We start from the raw sequence: 21,284 nt of genomic DNA on the forward strand, positions 1-21,284 counted from the left end.
TTGATTTAATTTTGATCTTTTTTGTTTTTAGTAATTACCTTATAACACATAAGTTCTTTTGTTATAAGACAAAGGAAAATATTGATGAAAACAAAGAAAATATACATAAGAAGTTAGTGGATGTCTTATGATAAAGCCAGTAGCTAGATATATAGACTCTAAATGTTGTTCTATTGTAAAAAATCGATTCTGAAAAAAGCAGCCTTATGGGGTTCCATGTTTACTGTGTTTCATGAGTGCCAGAGCAAATTTGCTCAGAAACAGGTAAAAAGATGAATTCTCTAACTGACCGACCTTAAAGCACAACTTGAAAATCTTAAAGCCAAGAGGTGTTTTTCTTGGCTTGCATTTAATAATCAATAATACAAAGATTCTAAAGGCTACAGGTCAAAGGCACAGCAAAGAACAGAATCTGGTTCTGCAAATGGTTCTTAGTTAACAAGTCTTAAGACTAAGTGTGAGCTGGAATATTACAAATACTATATAAAGCCTCCTAATTTTCTCCTCATTCTTCTCAGAGTCATATTTCACGTATACTGTATAGGGTGTATTATTTAGGTTTAATTTAGTAATTAGACTGTTTGAAAATTTTCGCAGGAAAAATAATACAAAATGGCCACACTGAATTCAAACTTTCAAAAGCAGTTTAAGTGATGCTTGGATCATGGGCTTCTGTGTAAATTATAGCAGCTTGTTTCATCTAGTCACATTACCTTTCCAATTTTCTGCCTAGTACAAAAACAAACAACAACAAAAGTAAAAACTGAAAGCAACCTTTCAAAGTATCCATTTTTCCTCTCTAGGGCCCCTATCCTGAAATTAACTGACTTCAGTGGGACAGTGTACCTGCATAGGTTTCAATGAAGGACTGGGAGCCTTCAATTTAAACCTTTTTAATAACTACAGTCACAACTGGCTCCCTTTCTCCCCTCTAGATGGATATAGTTCTGCTGGTGGTTAGATCCAACTGAAGAATCCCACATGTTTCTAAGTCCCATGATTCTGGGTAATGACTGATCACTGGTCCTAGTAGAGATGACGGGGAACTTTTCAACAAAATGATTTTTCGTCTTAGAATGCAGATTAATCAAAAACAAACTTTTCATGGAGATTTACCTGTTTCAAAGCAGCTTTAGTTCAAAGGATTCTCAGGTCTAGGATGGCCCTTCTGGTCAGAACAAGAGAGATCCACCCCATTTAGCTAATAGCCCACTAATTAGGGCACTCAGCTAGGGTGTGGGAGATGTGATTTGAGGGCTTGTTCTGAATCAAACAGTGCAAGGTCTTGAACCTGCATCTCCCACAATCCAAGTGAGTAACCTACCAATAGGGGTTACTCCTGATCCTGTTGGGGTTGGTCCAGCTTTGAGCAGGGGGTTGGACTCGATGACCTCCTGAGGTCTCTTCCAACCCTAATCTTCTATGATTCTATGAACAGGCTATTGGCTATTCTGAAGTGGGTCTCTGTCTCTGGTTTTTCCACATACTTTTTTGAAAGGTCTTGGTTTTGTTCCACATTAGAATGGAAACCAATTAAAAAAGCCTCTTTAATGGTTTCACAAAATGAAATTCTTGCTTTACAGCCAGCCCTAGTTCTCAGCTCTGTGTCTTAGACCCACTCCCTACCCTACTTAGACAGTGGGACCCTACAGTCTGGCCACCTAGATCCTGGAAACAGTCTCCTGAGCCCCCAAGTAACTTAGATATGTATCTGCACATCAACATGTTTTTTATGTTTCTATTTATACCCTTGAGAGCCAAGAAGGCAGTAAAGAAATGAAACACAGGCTTCGCAAAAGAATTTCCTAGCTACAAATACACTTAAAAAGCACAAGAAAGTTATAGATCTTCAGAAAACAAACTGCTGAATACAATTTGGAAACTGCTGAGGAGTCTGACCCAGTTTGATTCACCCCTGTGAATCCTGAGTTCAGTCCAGGTCCTTAGGACAGACAACTTTCCCTCCTCTGTGGCATGGTCTTCTTTATGTCACAGGAATTGTCTCCTTTGTTTAGAGAGCATTGTTCTTTTGAAACTGCTTTGGAAGCCTTTCTTGACCCTGAGCTTCCACTGGGGAATTTCCAAGCTACAAACTATACGCACCCCCAGTCAACTTCTGGGTAGAGTTGTTCAAAGTCAATGGCCCTACTGGCAGCCAATCCATTGTTTCACCAGGGTAGGGCCATTCAATGTTGATAGCCCTTGATTGCTCTGTCACAATTTCCCAGACATTGTCTCTCCACTAAGGGTATGTCTACACATAAACCACTACAACTGCATTGCGTCAGTGAAGATACTACCTAAACTGACAAGAGGGGTTCTCCTGTTGGCATAGGTACTCCACCTCCCTGAGAGGCAGTAGCTAACCTAGAGCTGTCTACATTGGGGGGAAGGAAGAAGCTAGGTCCGTTTAACTGTGTCGCTCAGGGGTGTGGATTTTTCACACCCCTGAGCCATATACAGCAGTTATAGCGACCTAATTTCCTAGTGCATACCAGGCCTGACAGTCAAGTTCCTGCTACAAAATGCATGCTGAAAGTCACACTAAAGGTTACATTCAAAACAGAGGTGGAGACTGAAATAAAACATGGTGTTCACAGAACGAAAATGGAATTCATAAGTTGACAGACATCCCCTAACTGTCAAAACTGTTTAGTACAAACTGTAAAATACATTTTTCCACTACTGCAAAATAGAGGAGAAGAATAATTGATGGTTGTATAGATTGCCTTTCACACTTAAGGTACAATGTCTCAAAATTCATTTCATGGTAATTAATTAGCTGTTGATAGTATAGTGACTGCAAGCTTATGGAGCTCAATTCTGTACTCAGTCCAGAATCTTACATCCTAGTCTAGCAAAATACTTAAGTACATGCTTTACTTTAAGCATTTGAGTATAGTCCTGCTGAAGTCAATGGGATTACTTGCATGCTTGAAGTTGCGTGTGCTTTGCTGGTTCACAGGCAGAGTGGTTGCCTCCTCACAGGATTGAGTCCTTAGACATTAGAAACTATATTATTGAGATTTCCACCCCATTTTTTAAAAAAATATTTGGATGGTGGTTTTACTCTTACTTGACATGCCATCCACAGATAGATGAAATGCAATTTAGTGTTGATTAATCAAAAAGTGTTGTTTAATCGTTTAATTTAGTGTTGTTTAATCATAATACTACACACAGATGCTCACACAAAATGGAAGCACTGGATACAGCTCCATAATTAGCGTGGTGTGCTGAATTCCATTATAAGCCATATTTTGACTGCCTCCTCAACTCAGGAGGGCTGGACAGACTGTCATATGTCATGTGTCAGCCTGAAACACCTGGATCTCAAAGGATTGAGAAAACTCAATTTGGAGGAGGAGCCACAAGGCGCAAGTTAAATTCCTGTGGAAGGCCCTGAAGTAGAGTCTGGAAGGGAAGCAGCTGGGAAGTCAGGTTCTATCCCAGAGAAACTCAAAGGTAGCCAAAAAGGGACTGTGAACTGAGCTTGAGGGAGGGCTAAAGCCCAAGCTGGGTGACAATAACTTTTGTTTATTTGTGTGATCAGAGGGGGATTAAACGGAGAGTGACCCAGATGGAGGTCTGAGCTACATGAATTCTCAGCAGACACAGAAAATCTGGGAGAGGAGAAATTGAGGCAGGGAGTGCCTGCAGAACCATACCGAGCCAACAGGGAATGCTACAGGGCAGGCATGCCCTATGACAGTATATTAGGAACAACCCTTTATTTCAGTTTTTTAAATGACAGAACATTCAACCACACTGGTATATAAAGCGTTATCCATGGGAAAATTGTCATATTACCTTGTCCATCAAATGCGAACTTTAGTTGTGGCATATACCTAGTACAATACATATGCACAAACATACAGTCCTTCAATGTCTTAACATCATGTGTTGTGAAACATTTTTAAAATCCATTGCGTATTGACATGGAGTCAATGTGTGTCCAGAACATGGCTCCCAGTATGCATTTATTCCTTTTCCAGAATTCCCATTATTATTTCATAGACCACATTATTTCCACGTGCACAGCACAGAATCAGACTGTGCCTTATGGCTACAGTAATTAAATATTTTCAATTTAGATAGCTGTCTCATGCTCAATCTCTGCAAGGGGACATAGAATGGAACACATTTAAAAAGTTACAAAAACTGCAATTTTTGCCTCTCACCAGAGGGCAAGACGTGCAGAGATGAGCAATCATTTCACCGCTGCTGGCTGCCCTACTTCCCCTCTCTGAGTGTCAGAGTGATTTTATAGTAGGGCTGAGAGAGGGCCAGTACGGAGCCTAGCACCATCAGCTCCCCATTTCAGTGATTTTTATGGGTGGAGCTGATGCTCACTAGGGCAGGACCCAACAAGATATCTATGGGGGAGAAAGCACCTGGGAGTAGAAAGCTAGGTGCTGGAAGGGATACTAGACTAATCAGAAGAGCTAGGGTGCTACTTTGGACATTTTTACTTGGGCTCAAGTAGACTGTGTCTGCAGTACTGGAAAGGAGACACAAGCTGGAGTACACAAACATACTGAAGGCACCGATCTAGAGAAAGAGCTTCCACTAGAAATGGAGACGCAAGGGAAGAGAGATCCATTTGCTGCACAGAGGGGAAAGACCCTGGGTGAAAACCTGGCTTCACTGAAGTCAACAGAAAAACTCCCACTCTACTTCAGTAGGGTCAGGATTTCACCCCGTCTCCAGGAAAGAGAGAGAAATGGAGGAGAGAAAAAAGAGAAGTAGTTGTGTGTGTGGTCTGAGTTCTGTTCATAGTTGATGCAGTACGCATCAAACGCTTCAGAGGGAATGAACAGAGCCAGGCAATTATAGAGTGATCCATCTCCTGAGGTGCCGTCCCAGCTCCTGGCAGTCAGAGATTTAGGGGTGCATCCCTGACCTCTCTCATATCCCCCCTTTGTGGTCTCTTCTCTCAGCTGAAGAGTCCCAGTCTTTTTTTAATCTCTCCTCATATGGACCCTGTTCCATACCTCTCATACTTCTGTGGCCCTTCTCTGAAGCTTTTCCAATTCTAATACATCTTTGAGACAGGGTGATCACAACTGCACACAGTGTACGAGGTTTGGGCGTACCATGGATTTATATAGTGTCATGATGATATTTTCAGTTTTATTTCTATCCCTTTCCTAATGGCTCCTAATGTTGTTAGCTTCTTTTTGACTGCTGCTACACATTGAGCAGATGTTTTCAGAGAACTATCCATGCTGACTCCAAGATCTTGTTTCCTGAGTGGTAACAGCTAATTTAGATCCCATCATTTTGTAGGTATAGTTAGGATTATGTTTTCCAATGTGCATTAATTTGCATTTATTAATGTCATGCACAATTGCACACATTTAGTAGCTTGTTTCCAACAGAGATCTGTAACTAAACATGTAGCATTAAAATTAAGTTCTTTCTAGTCCTTAAAAGCAGGGGTCCCTGCAGGCCACTGGCAGTGATCATGTTGTTTCTTCAGTGAAAAGATAGTTTCTAATCACATCTTTTGATTAGATGACTTCAATATACCATTACTTACATAATAATTACTGATAACTATATACAAAAATTGCAGAAACTTTTTACATGACTATATTTAGAAAAATTCCAGTTGAAGTTACTGACTTACCAAAACTGAAAGCTGATGGAATCTGAAATAAACTATTGTAACAGTCTTGAGCATTTCACTGGGTTTACGCTTATATATTAAATATATATACAGTCTGTATGTTGGTACACACACATACAGATGGAGAGAGAAACAAAAAGTAAGTATACATAGTACACAAGAATTTTTTTAAAATTTGTATATAATTCTGGAGTAAAACAAAATAAAAAAAATTCTGAGCACCCTGATTAGCTGCTTATGTAAATGGTGAGTTTAAAATGAAAAAAAGTTACATAAATATATAATAAAAATAAGCAGAAAATATAGTTTCATGTATATATATGGCAAATGAAAGATTCTCAAACTACTTAACTTTTTTACTTTTCACTTCAATCTTTGCAGATTATTTTTCATATCTTTGAGAAAATACTGAGCAGTGTGCATAATTAAAATCCTTAAAAGACTACTTGACTTATTAAGTGTAATTTCTTCAACGGAATTAAAAGCATACCAGCAACTCAATCTATAATTATTGATTAGGCATATTTAAGAATTTAACATATTACACACGTATTCATTGTCCCATTTTCCCTGATTTGTAAAGCGTCTTTCGATTACACAGTCATTTCACTCCACAGTACGTATGGGATCCATCCCATAAAAAATATGATCACCCCCTATGAGTTTTGTTACCCTCAATGGACTCCACATCTGCAGAGCCACCAACTGATTCAGTAAATACATAAAGATGCTGGTATCTATTAGAAGCAAAATTAGATTTTCTAGGCTTCCTCAGCATATCATTTGTGGCTTTTCCTGAACTGCATTTTAGAGTCACTATTAGAATCTTTTTAACATTTGCTTTTACAAGTAGTCCAAATTGTACAATATCATGGTACTTGTGGTATTCTATTCTTAGTAAATGGAATATCATGGTAATGTTAATTACTTGGTAAGGCACTTCTAAGTAGTATAATGGTATCCACTATATTCTATATTTAAACAAGGTATTTTAGAGGAAGTCAAGGACAATCTTTGAACCAAGGGTTATTCTTAAAAATATAAAACATCCCTGACTCCATAACACCACAACAGATCCCACTCATAGTAGACAGTGCAGGTGTATAAATAGGATTATTTATTTATTTTTGTGTATGTGAGCAGTGAATCAATTAACGTATAGCAACACAGTACAGTTCTCTCAGAGCTATTTCAGGCTGTCTGCCGAGTCAGGAAGACATTACTGAATCAAGTTAAGTTTGGTTCACAAACTTAAGTTTTGAAGGTTCTCATCTCAATTATCAGGGTAGAGGTATTTTAAAAAAATACAAGCTTAGCACTGGATTAGTGCTGTCTTGAAGAATCATCATGAAACAACCCAATCTCACTTACACAGTGAGAGACTGTATCCTGGAAAGTAGTAACTCTGAAAAAGATTCAGCGAACATAGAAATGTAGGGCTGGAAGGGACCACAAGGGGTCATCTAGTCCAAGATTAAGTAAAGCTAAACCATCCCTGACAAGTATTTATCTAACCTGTTTTTAAAAACCTCCAAAGATGGGGATTCCACATCCACTGTTGGTGACCTATTCCAGTACTTAACTATAAGTTACAGTAAGAAAGGTTTTCCTAATATATAACCTAAATCTCCCTTTGTCATAAATATAAAGGGAAGGGTAAACCCCTTTGAAATCCTTCCTGGCCAGGGGAAAGCTCCTCTCACCTGTAAAGGGTTAAGAAGCTAAAGGTAACCTCACTGGCACCTGACCAAAATGACCAATGAGGAGACAAGATACTTTCAAAAGCTGGGAGGAGGGAGAGAAACAAAGGGTCTGTGTGTCTGTCTATATGCTGGTCTTTACCGGGGATAGACCAGGAATGGAGTCTTAGAACTTTTAGTAAGTAATCTAGCTAGGTATGTGTTAGATTATGATTTCTTTAAATGGCTGAGAAAAGAATTGTGCTGAATAGAATAACTATTTCTGTCTGTGTATCTTTTTTGTAACTTAAGGTTTTGCCTAGAGGGGTTCTCTATGTTTTTGAATCTAAATTACCCTGTAAGATATCTACCATCCTGATTTTACAGGGGGGATTTCTTTATTTCTATTTACTTCTATTTTTATTAAAAGTCTTCTTGTAAGAAAACTGAATGCTTTTTCATTGTTCTCAGATCCAAGGGTTTGGGTCGGTGGTCACCTATGCAAATTGGTGAGGCTTTTTATCCAACATTTCCCAGGAAAGGGGGGGTGCAAGTGTTGGGAGGATTGTTCATTGTTCTTAAGATCCAAGGGTCTGGGTCTGTAGTCACCTAGGCAAATTGGTGAGGCTTTTTACCAAACCTTGTCCAGGAAGTGGGGTGCAAGGTTTTGGGAAGTATTTTGGGGGGAAGGACGCATCCAAACAGCTCTTCCCCAGTAACCAGTATTAGTTTGGTGGTGGTAGCGGCCAGTCCAAGGACAACGGGTGGAATATTTTGTACCTTGGGGAAGTTTTGACCTAAGCTGGTAAAGATAAGCTTAGGAGGTTTTTCATGCAGGTCCCCACATCTGTACCCTAGAGTTCACAGTGGGGGAGGAACCTTGACACCCTTGCTCTAGATTAAGCCATTAGTTCTTGTCCTGGACACAGAGACCAACTGATCACTATCCTTTTTATAATAGCCCTTAAAATACTTGAAGAATTATTAGGTACCCCTTCAGCCTTCTGGACACAGTACTCCAGCTGAGGCCTCACCAGTGCCAAGTGGAACAGGACAATTACCTCATCTGTCTTACATAAGACACTGCTGCTAATATACCCCAGAATGATATATTCCCTTTCAGAACTGCATCACATTGTTGGGCATATTCAATGTATGATCCTCTATAACCCCAAGTTCCGTTTTTGCAGTACTACTGTTATTCCCCATTTTGTATTTGTGCATTTAATTTGTCCTTCCTAAGTGTACTACTTTACAATCTTTATTGAATTTCATCTTGTTGATTTCAGACCAATTATCCAATTTGTGAAGGTTGTTTTGAATTCTAATCCTGTCTTCCAAAGTACTTGCAACCCCTCCCAGCTTGGTGTCTTCTACAAATTTCATAATCTTACTCTCCAGTTCTTTATTAAAGTCATTAGAAAAAAATAATGAATAGTACCAGTCCAGGGCAAACCCTTAGAGGACACCATTAGATATGTTTGAAAGCAAACTGTAGATAACTACTCTGAGTACAGTCTTTAAACCAGTAATGCACCCATTTTATAGTAATTCCATCTAGATCGGATTTCCCTAGTTTACTTATGAGAATGTCTGTGATTAGGCCAAAAGGAAATTAGGTTGTTTCAGTATGATTAGTTCTTCACAGATCCATGTTGTCTATTACTTACCACCTTATTATCCTCTAGATGTTCACAAAATGATTATTTAATTGTTCCAGTATCTTTCCAGGTATCGAAGCTAGACAGACTGGTCTAGAATTCCCTGAGTCCTTTTTGTTCCCCTTGTTAAAGACAAGTACCTATCTTTGCCCTTCTCCAGTCATCTGGTACTTCACCCATTCTCCATGTTCCTGAAGATAATAGCTAATGGGACCAAGATTGCGTTAGCTAGTTTTTTATATACCTTAGTGTGCATTTAGTCAAACCCTGCTAACTTGAATACATCAAATATATCTAAATATTTTAACCTGTTCTTTCACCATCCTGGTTTGTGTTCATTCTCCCTTTTTGTTTATTGTTAATATTAGTATTTCATAATGGTTTTAAGAATCCGGTCACAATTAACTTTTTTAGTGAAGACCAAAGCAAAAAAAGGATGAAACACCTCAACCTTCTTGATTTCATCCATTAGCTCTCCTTCCTTGCTAGTACTGGACCTACAGTTTCCTTGTATTTCTCTTGCTCCTAATAGGTTTATAATACCTCTGCTTATTGCCTTTTATGTCCCTTGCTAGGTTTAACTCATTTTGTGTTTTAGCCTCTCTCATTTTTTCTATACTTGCTTGCACTATTCATTTGTACTCATCCTTAATAATTTGCCCATGTTTCCACTTCTTGATTTTCAGAACTTTAAAGAGCTCCTGAGGCAGTCACATTGGCTTCTTACTATTCTTCCTATCTTTCCTTCATTTTGGGATAGTTTGCTGTTGTGCCTTTAACACGGTTTCCTTTAGAAACCACCAGCTCTCTTGAACATCTTCTCCCCTTCATTTTTTTCCCATGGGAACTTGCCTATCACATCTCTGAGTTTGCTAAATACTTTTTTTGAAGACCATTGTCCTTATTCTATTGTTCTTATGCCTTCCTCTCCTTAGGATCATGAAATCTTTCATTTTATGATCACTTTTATCCAAGTTGCCTCGCTCAAGATTTGCATCCAATTCAAGTCCAAAATGGCTGCCTTCCAGTTACTTCCTCCACATTCTGAAAAAATGGACAGTTTGTGTTTGGCCATATTACTTTTCCAACAGATATTTAGATAGTTAGAATCCCCCATTACTACCTAGTCTTGTGCTTTCGATATTTCTGTTATTTGTTCTAGAAATGCTTCATTCACCTCCTCTTCCTGATTTGGTTGTCTACAGTGGACCCCTACCATGACATTGCCCCTTTTCTCTTAACTCAGAGACTTTCAACTAGTCTGACTTTCCCCTCCTTCTGGACCTCAGAACAAGTGTGTATATATGCTTGATGTACAGTGCAACAGCTCCCCTTTTTCCTACCTCTCCTTCCTACACAAACTGCACTCTTCTCTACCAGTGTTCCAGTAATGAGATTTATCCCACCAACTTCCTATGATGACAATTAAGTCATAAATTATCTTAGTTACCAATACTTCTTGGTCTCCCTGTTTTTCCCTACTCTTTGCATTTGCATATAGATATCTAAGATATTGAGCAGATTCCCTCACTGTATTCCCTCTTGTTGCTCCTATGTCACTGTTGCAATTTTCCAAACTGGAGTCGGAGCCAGGAGTCATACCAGGAGTCAAAGCTGGAGTTAATAACTGGGGTCAGGACAAGGGAACATGAACAAGGACGAAAGCAAGGTAACAAGAACGAGGAGTGGGAACCAGGCAAGGAGGAATTTGGTCTTAGAGGTCTGGTCAGCACCAGGCCTAGTGACTAGTTACTCAGAAAAGGAGCGTAGAAGGAACAGGAGGGCCATTACCAATGTTAGGCCGTTACCAATCAGCAGTTAGCTGCCATTCAGCTGATCCTGCTTAGTCAGTGGATGTAGCCTCTGTTTTCAGAGTATCAACTGCAATTTCCTTATCTGGATGAGGCACAACAAGTAAGGTTCCTGTTCAGCAATCCCATAGGCATGAGTTCAAGACCAGTGGTCCCTGACAGTATCTGTTCACTTTTCAAGACTCGTATCCTAACTTAACTATGAAGATTAATGGAGCTATTTAAAAAATTAGAAATGTACTTGGTAGTTCACTATGGATTAGGGACTAAAGACTTCATTAACAGAAGAAAAGGACCTAAGGGTTACAGTGAATGAGAAGCTGGATATGAATCAACAGTGTGCCCTTGTTGCCAAGAAGGCCAATGGCATTTTGGGATGTATATGTAGGGGCATTGCCAGCAGATTGAGAGACGTGATCGTTCCCCTCAATTCAACATTGAGGAGGCCTTATCTGGAGTACTGGGTCCAGTTTTGGGCCCCACGCTACAAGAAGGATGTGGAAAAATTGGAAAGCGTCCAGCGGAGGGCAACAAAAATTATTAGGGGACTGGAACACATGACTTATGAGGAGAGGCTGAGGGAACTGGGATTGTTTAGTCTGTGGAAGAGAAGAATGAGGGGGCGATCTGATAGCTGCTTTCAACTACCTGAAAGAGGGTTCCAAAGAGGATGGATCTAGACTATTCTCAGTGGTAGCAGATGACAGAACGAGGAGTAATGGTCTCAAGTTGCAGTGGGGGAGGTTTAGGTTGGATATTAGGAAAAACTTTTTCACTAGGAGGGTGGTAAAACACTGGAATGCGTTACCTAGGGAGGTAGTGGAATCTCCTTCCTTATAAGTTTTTAAGGTCAGGCTTGACAAAGCCCCGGCTGGGATGATTTAGTTGGGGATTGGTCCTGCTTTGAGCAGGGGATTGGACTAGATGACCTCCTGAGGTCCCTTCCAACCCTGATATTCTATGATTCTATGATTCTAACCTGGAGCAGATGGGAAAATAAAAAACACCTGTTATAGAACTGAACGTTTGAACTTGCACTTCTTTTTTGATGCCACATTTCTCGATTGCAAGTATATTCAGACCTTTTTTTTTTAAAGGGCTAGCCAATTACCAACTATAGAGCCAACTCAGATGCACTCTAATTTGTAATATAAAGAGCTTAACATGTTCCAGATGCAGAAGTCTAGCTCATGTTGTAGAATGTTTATCCTATGCTAAGAACTTCATACCCACACACTGGCTCCAACCCATTGCTAATGCCACAGTGCCATACCAAGTGTGATGTACTGTGAGGGTGCCATCTTTCAGATGAGATACTGAACCAAGTTTCTTTGTGGTATCTGTCCAGGTAACAGTTCCAAAATCTGTGGCAAATTTTCTGAAGAGCAAAGGAAAGTCCCAGTAGCTTTACTTCTTTCTTTAATTTTAGCAAAACTAGTATTTTCTCCATTCAACACTTTGATTGCATTTAAAGGGAAAAAAAACCAAACACACACACACTTCTACACAGGAGAGTCACATCTCTTCCCAATATTGGGCAGAGGCCCTGGTAGAGATTCTTTTAGTAGTCTCTGATAAGGCCTTCTCACACACACATAAAAAAAAAAGGAAATCAAACACACAACTGAGGAGCTAGGAGGGGAGGATGTGCCCAGCAAAACGGAAAAAGAAGGGGGAGAGGCGGCACCCAAACAAGGAAGCTGTAAGAATATAGCTATTTAGAGCAAGTCTTTAAGTGCTGTAATGAAACCTGTAATAAAACCTTACACAGAAGTATAAATATAAGCTTCTTTAATGTAAATCTTGCAATCTATTTACTAAAATAATGGAAATAGTGCTGCTATATGCCCGTTATTTAGTTTTTCATTTCTGAAGTAAAACAGATTGGATAAGACGGACCCCATTTGCTCCCTAGCATCTAGGGCACAGATGGGTGGAAAGTACATTCTACTGATTGTCAGCTAAGACGAGCATTGGAACATGACATTCTTAGTGAAATCATTATTGCTCAATTCAACAGGACTGGAGTTTCTTGCAGGAGAGAGGACTCTGGTGCCTCTTACTGCCTATATAAAGAATGACTGCTCAGTTGTCTTGATCTTCAGTTACATGGGTCTCTGCTTATTAATTTGAACACTAAGGGGTACAAACACCTCATGACAATATTTGAGTTGAGGGGCAATTCCTGTCAGGAAGTCCAAACTCTTGTTTCTGGTGGGCCTGTCAGATCAAATAGAATCCCTTAAACATCACTTATTTGAACTCTGCATCTACCTTGAAGACCCTTGCACTGGGAGCAGGCTACACGTTAGCCATAGTTTACAATATTTAAATATGTTCTTGTTCCAAGGTGGGGGAAAGGTCCCCCTTATCTGTGACAAAGGTGAAGGCTCACATCCACTGTGCTAGAAGTTATGAGTGGAACAAGTGTCTCAAACCCTCTTTTTCGCTTAGTCACCCTATCAGCTCATCTGTGAGGCTACTACATGGCTTTTACACAGAAGTCACTCCCATCACTTCCTTCTGTCTACCTTGACAGGACAGACATCATGGCCCCTGTGAAATTATCCCAGATTTAACAGCCCCATCAAAATATTTGGATAAGTTTCTTTAGATTGGCTCTGAATGTGCAGTTCAGAACACTGAAAGATAAAGAATGATAATATGGAACTACGACAAATTTCTCACCACTCATGAGAGACAAGAGAGCAATTGGACAAGGGTGATCCACTGGATATACTGTACTTGGACCTTCAGAAAGCCTTTCAGAAGGTTCCACACCAAAGGCTCTTTAGCACAGTAAACAGTCATGGGATAAGAGGGAAGATGCTCTTATGGATCAGCAATTGGTTAAAAGATAGGAAATAAAGGATAGAAATAAATGGTCAGTTTTCACAATGTAAAGTGGTAAATGGTGGGGTCCCCCAAGGAGCTCTACAGGGATCTGTGCTGTTTAACATGTTCATAAATAATTTGCCAGTGAGGTGGCAAATTGGCAGTGATACAAAATTACTCAAGATAGATAAGTCCAAAGCTGACTGTGAAGAGTTACAAAGGGATCTCACTAAACTGGGTGACTGGGCAACAAAATGGCAGATGAAATTCAGTGTTGATAAATGCAAAGTAATGCACATTGGAAAATGTAATTCCAGCTATACCTACAAAATGATGGGATCTAAATTAATTATTTCTACTCAAGAAACGGATCTAGGTGTCAGCATGAATAGTTCACTGAAAAAATCCATTCAACGTGGAGCAGCAGTCAAAAAATCTAACAATGTTAGGATTCACTAGGGAAAGGATAGATAATAAGATGGAAAATATCACAATGCCACTATATAAATCCATGGTACACCCACACACTGGATACTGTGTGAAGTTTTGTTTACCCCATCTCAAAATAGATATATTAGAATTGGGAAAGGTACAAAAAGGGCTACAAGAATTATTAGGGGGTATGGAACAGCTTCCATATGAAGAGAGATTTAAAAAGTCTGGAACTGTTCATCTTAGAAAAGAAATGACTAAAAGGGATATGACAGAGGACTATAAAATCATGAAAGGTATGGAGAAAGCACCTAGGGAATTGTTATTTACCATTTCACATAACACAAGAACTTGGGGCCACCCAATAAAATTAATACACAGCAGGTTTAAAACAAAACACAAGAAAGTAACTTCTTCACACAATGCACAGTCAGATTGTGGAACTCATTGCGGAGTTAGTGTGAAGGCCAAAAGTATAACTAGATTCAAAAAAGCGTTAGATAAGTTCATGGAGGATAGGTCCATCAATGGCTTTTAGCCAAGATGGTCAGGTATGCAACCCCATATTTTGGCTGTCCCCCTAAGCCTACAGCTGCTACAGGCTAGGACTGAACAACACTCGAAATTGCCCTGTGCTGTTTATTCCCTCTGAAGCATCTGGCACTGGCCACTGTCAGAAGACAAGATACTGGGCTAGATGGACCATTGGTTTGAGCCACTATAACCATTCTTATGTTCCTTTCATCTTATCTACCTCCTAAGAGGATCCATCTATTTTCTTACACAGTTAACGATGAGTGACAATGCACAAGTGTAACTTCTCTTTGCAAGTAAAACTGATTATGAAATATTCTTTTAAACTATAAATTTCCCAAACTACACAGATTTAATGTCCTTTATTTTAATTTCTTTCTTTCCGAAAAATTATATGAGACTGCATACCTGATGGGCAAGCAACCTTTTTGCACACAATCCATTACAGGCTAGGCAATCTGGTATCTTGCATGCATATCCTTCTGCATTCATTTCTGGTTTGCTAGCAATGCTGTTCAGTGCCTTTCTCAAAGCTAATCATACAGCCCCATATTGTTCCTACTGACGTCACAGGGAGTTTTGTCATTGACATCAAGATGAGCCCTTTATTAGCATGTCAGTCCCACTTTAACCCCAAGGGGTAAGGTCTACATTGTAACAGCACAACACTGTTAACAGATACCATAGTTAATCTATTTCACTATATAATGCAAACTAAAAAACTGATAAATTGTTTGCAAGACATGGTACTAAATTAAATTTAACCTTTTACAAATGAGCCAAAGTTATTTCATGTCTAGGAAGAGGTCAGAGTGCCAAAACAAAATGAAGGTGATTTGAAATAAAGATGCAAATACACCTAAGCTGCTAAGTGATCTCCCTTATTCCAAGTTATCTTAACTCTACATCTCCCTGCTGCAGTGAGGAAATCAACATTATTGAGAGTTAATGCACAAGTTTTCCAGACAGACGAATAGTACAGAACATTACCTGGAACATCAAAACATATAAATGGGTGACATAGCCACTTGTAATGTGCTGATGATGACTGAACAAATTCGTTCCCAAAAAAAACCTCAACTGACTTTTCTTAAAAAACTAAAACACAAGCCCCCAAACTGTTGAGATGGCTTGCACGTATATGTCCAAGACACTGCACAGGTAATGACCCTATCTAGAAAAAACAATTCTATATATTTATGTCTAGCTTGTGCCCAGTTATATTAGAAATTATTTTTTTCTCAACAGCAATTCAGTCAAACAGAGTAGACCTCTTCATTTTCTAACTCAGGGATAAGATTGTAATACAGCGGGAGCTGAGGCAGTTGTTTTATTCCTCTCAAGAGAGATGAATTACTCATGATTGCTCTCTCTGTACTGGCTGGCACAAACTTTTCAACAACAATCTACTATTTAGAAAACAGACTGGCCTTTGTACTTAGTTTATGACTTCACCAAGGGCACAACTCTTAAAGTACTTTAATAATACAAAATAATGGTGCCTACATAGTGGCCAATTGCATATTTATATAAGTTAACATAATATAGAATAGGTAATCAAATATATCCTGCTAATGGCTTCCCAGTTGAATGTTGATCTGAACCATTTTTACCAGTTCCAACGTATTCAGCGGTGCTGAACACCAGCAGATCCTGATTAAGTTCTTTTCCCCCAACAAAATGTAAAGTATTTCTTTTTCATTAGATTAATTCTGATACAACAGCACATGCTGGACATAAGTCATATTGCTAATACTGTAGTGTTTAAAACTAGGAGTCTTAAATTGCACCTGTACTTGAAAGGTTTCACTGTGTTGCCCGGTGAAGTAAACTGAAATAACACTGAATTCCTGGAAGTTATATATTTACTCATGTATCAAGATGAGACCCTAACTCTTAAATTTTATCATTAAAAATAACAAAGATAGTTTACTTTTGTACAACACAGAGCACAATAGGGCCTCAAGTACCTACCAGGGTCAATAGGGGCCCAATCAAAAACCCACTGAGACAATGGAAAAGCTGCCACTGACTTCAGTCAGCCTTGGCTCATTCCCTAGCTGCTACTGTGAAACAAAAAATAAGTAATCCTATCATAACAAACTGCCCTTCTGTCCTTGTTACCAAAGAAATCAACTTTCCAAGCCATAAAAAAGCATAGACATTCAAAGGAGAGAGTCAGTTCTCTCCAGAGACCAAGTGATAAATCAGGGCTCACAGGTGGATTATGAAAAATGCAATACCTCTAAAGATAGAAGATGCATTTGAACAGAAATAGTGCCCATGCCATATCTAGTTTCAATGGCACTGAATAAGTTTATTCGGGGGGTGGGGGATGGGGGGGAAAATGTCATGAAATTTGAAAGAGTACAGAATAATGAGGCTACTGTAACAGGTTGAGTGGTAGGGTTTAAACTTGAGGTGAGGTTTGACAAAGTTAACTGCTGACTGAGTTAACTGTTTTCTTTCAAGACTCCATCAAGTACAGAAGTATTTAAATTAGCTAAGGGTTATTATGAAATTAAGCTTGATCTATTTAAAGTAATTGGACAAACCAGAACTAAGGTATATATGGTGTGCTTAAGTTAAGAGACAACATGTATAAGGAGAATTTAAGAAGGTATTTTACAGAGAAAGTAATAAATAGGAGGAATTATTATTTATTTGTACTGTGGTAGTACCTAGGGGCCTGATTCAAAGAACAGGACCCCCTTGTGCTAGGCATGATATGAACATAACAAAAAAATCTTGTCCCCATTTGCAAAGAGCTTATAGTCTGCTGGACTGGTGCCTTAAAGATTTATACATATGCTTAACTTGGCATATTGAGTGTAGTCCCATTGACTTTAATGGAACTACTCACAATGCATAAAGTTAAGCACATGAGTAAATCCTGGCAGGACTAGAGCCTAAGTATAGTTGAGGTAGCTAAGTCAAATATTATTAATCTATTTAAGCAAAACTTGGGTGATTATGTAGAATTTAATTATTTTAAAGGGTATAGTTTTGGCTCAGGAATAGCTGACAGCTTTCTAGGAGCTAATGGTTTTCAGTTTGTTTATATGGAAGCGCTTTTCGCTCTCCCTCTGGCAGAAAATGTTAAAGATTTATAAAGTGAAAAATACAAAACTTTTAAAAAGTGTAAAGCTGTTTAAAATACATAACATTTAGACAAGAGGTGGCTGAGTAGTCATGAGTCCATTCCAGACACTACGAGACTGGGCTTCTTCTGGTTCTTTACTACCATATAACAAGAAATGCTACTTTATGCTTTTTAAACAACATATTGATAAACATTTCCAAAATCTGTATAGAATTGTCTTATTTCTGAGCTTTACTTTAGTCAGGATCTCACATACATTATATTGCCCTATGCTGAACATCAAGCTGTATAGGGGGAAGGCACATCAAATGTTCTTCAGAACCTATCTGTTTCTGCACTATCTTATGCCTTCATTCCAGGTTTTCAATCCATTCCCCCACCAACAGAAGTCACCTAGGAGTATACTCTGTGTGCCTCCCTTCCATAACTCACTCCTTACAACCCCAAACCAAAGAGCATTAGAGACAATGGGCAATTTCCAATCACTCAGAGAGCCTTAGATCAGGCCTTATGGGAGTGAGTGTGGGAACATTATGTACATAGCGTACAAGAGGGTGGCATTCTATCTGCTCGCTTCTCAGACATCATATAATAGTGCCCATTGCCGCTGCCTTCAAACAAGAAGTGAAGGCTGTAAATATCAAAATATTACCTCAAACTAAAAATATGAAGTAAATTTATAAAGTTGAGTTTTACTTTAGAGAAGGTTTAAAAACAGAAGCAGTGTCCGGGATGTAAAAAACAGCAAGACCCACCTCTGTGTGTCAGATACATACAATAGTCGAATTTAAGGATATCATATTACCCATCTTTTTAAATGTAAGCTTAATGCAATGTAAAAATATTTTAACTCCCCAAGCGTTCATATAATTTTACTTGATTATTTAAATATACCAATGAATAATTATTTTACTACTGAACACTAGTGAGAGAATGTAGAAAGAAAAGTTACTTACCTTTACTATATGTGGTAAACTGTTTCAGTGCTGATCCAGATTCATTACCTACAAGTGAATACAGACGGAATTCAATCCAGTTGTTGGAGGACACTTTTAAAACATAATTTTCTACTGATAGATTGCTACATCTTATTGTTAAGATTTGTATAACAGACTTTCACAACACTCACTCATGTGCAGCGTTTCCAATGAACAACCTGGCATTAATCATTTCCTGGGTTTCCAGTTAGTCACTCTGTGAGAAATAATTTAAAACATACTAATAAAATCCCATCTTTATTAACTAGTGGTTTTAGTTTTCCTGATTATTTAAATACAAGCTATTATACATTTCTAAGATCGTTAATATCATATCTCAAAAACTTTGTTCTTCAACTCTCACATAAAACTATGTCAAGCTCTCTGCTTGAACACATACTCTGTATCACCCTCAGCAAGCTCCAACCTTCCCTGCCCCACAACTAATTATTCCTCCACACCCTATATTTTTTCCTGTGATTTCTCTTATTTCAGTCTGACTTCCACATGCTAGATTTCTTTTTCCTAACCACACAGAATACTTTTTGATGGCCCAAAAGGCCCTCTCTGATATCTTACTTTCAAACCTTCTCAGATTTGCAGCTGCAGGTATCACCCATCTGCCTTTAACTGCATCCTCTAGCACCTTTTAGTACTACACTGGTCAAAACCAAACACTTGTAAATAAAATAGTATCTGGTGTGGACCATGGATCCAAGGGTAGTGTGGGATATTTCTATGGAAGATAGAAATAAAAAGTAGGTGGGTAGAAAGCTGGCTAGATTGTCGGGCTCAACAGGTAGTGATCAATGGCTCCATATCTAGTTGGCAGCCGGTATCAAGTGGAGTACCCCAAGGGTCGGTCCTGGGGCCGGTTTTGTTCAATATCTTCATAAATGATCTGGAGGATGGTGTGGATTGCACTCTCAGCAAATTTGCGGATGATACTAAACTGGGAGGAGTGGTAGATACGCTGGAGGGGAGGGATAGGATACAGAAAGACCTAGACAAATTGGAGGATTGGGCCAAAAGAAATCTGATGAGGTTCAATAAGGATAAGTGCAGGGTCCTGCACTTAGGACAGAAGAACCCAATGCACAGCTACAGACTAGGGACCGAATGGCTAGGCAGCAGTTCTGCGGAAAAGGACCTAGGGGTGACAGTGGACGAGAAGCTGGATATGAGTCAGCAGTGTGCCCTTGTTGCCAAGAAGGCCAATGGCATTTTGGGATGTATAAGTAGGGGCATAGCGAGCAGATCGAAGGACGTGATCGTTCCCCTCTATTCGACATTGGTGAGGCCTCATCTGGAGTACTGTGTCCAGTTTTGGGCCCCACACTTCAAGAAGGATGTGGATAAATTGGAGAGAGTCCAGTGAAGGGCAACAAAAATGATTAGGGGTCTGGAACACATGACTTATGAGGAGAGGGTGAGGGAGCTGGGATTGTTTAGCCTGCAGAAGAGAAGAATGAGGGGGGATTTGATAGCTGCTTTCAACTACCTGAAAGGGGGTTCCAAAGAGGATGGCTCTAGACTGTTCTCAATGGTAGCAGATGACAGAACGAGGAGTAATGGTCTCAAGTTGCAGTGGGGAAGGTTTAGATTGGATATTAGGAAAAACTTTTTCACTAAGAGGGTGGTGAAACACTGGAATGCGTTACCTAGGGAGGTGGTAGAATCTCCTTCCTTAGAGGTTTTTAAGGTCAGGTTTGACAAAGCCCTGGCTGGGATGATTTAACTGGGAATTGGTCCTGCTTTGAGCAGGGGGTTGGACTAGATGACCTTCTGGGGTCCCTTCCAACCCTGATATTCTATGATTCTATGATTAATAACCAAGCATCCACATTCTTCCCTATGGGCAATTTCCTAAGGCTTTTAAGATGTAATCTCACCTGTAACGCAAAGTGGACCATACTCTTGCCATTTTAGGATTCAGCCACATAGCTTTTAGCTTTCCATCCCCTGTCCCCATCTACATCTTCTATCCTCATTGTTGTTCTTCAGTTTCTATTACTGTAGGAAGGCTTTTTAATGAGCAATAGGGTAAATATTGTCCTTAGTACTAAAAAACAGCAAGTTAGATGGGTGATTATTTAAAAGATAAAGAGTCTTTTAGAAATAATATTCTACATCTGCGCTGCCTTCCACAACATACTCTCCTCTCTTACCTCCACTGTAGCACTGGGGCTGCAGTGAATGCAAGAGAGAAGATTATGTTGTTGAAGAAGGCGCAGATATGGGGAAGACTGAAAGAATAAGGGGGGTATGGGGAAGAAGAGAAAGGAAGGTGAGAGTTTTGGAGTGACAAAATGACAGAAGAAGTGTGAGGGTTGTAGGTCATAGGAGTACATAGACACTCAAGACTACACCCCATCAGATGCTGTGCCAGTTCTCCATCAAAGACATACCTGCCTCCTCCCCTCACAATATATTTGTCACAGATTGTTAGTAAACCACCTAGACCTATGTGGATGATATGGAGAAAGAACAAGGTGGTCAAGAGGCAGTGCATCAACACTTGAGGGAACAGGACAAACCACGGCTGCGTCCTAAATTGAGTGTAAGGAATAAAAGATCTTATTTAGCTGTCACCCTCTTCAGGCAGGGTACCAACTGCAGG

General features: G+C 39.4%; 1 protein-coding gene across 1 annotated transcript in view; it reads right to left on the minus strand.

Moving 5' to 3' along the window:
* Positions 1-21,284, minus strand: part of CNTN1 (contactin 1) — a 432,672-nt gene that overhangs the window by 291,599 nt on the left and 119,789 nt on the right. The window contains exon 2 of the mRNA XM_073328045.2: positions 18,644-18,691. The gene's annotated coding sequence lies outside the window, so the exon portion shown is untranslated. The remainder of the gene's footprint in view (positions 1-18,643; positions 18,692-21,284) is intronic.

This window comes from Lepidochelys kempii, chromosome 1 (genome assembly GCF_965140285.1).
Source record: "Lepidochelys kempii isolate rLepKem1 chromosome 1, rLepKem1.hap1, whole genome shotgun sequence".
Classification (NCBI taxonomy): domain Eukaryota; kingdom Metazoa; phylum Chordata; order Testudines; family Cheloniidae; genus Lepidochelys; species Lepidochelys kempii.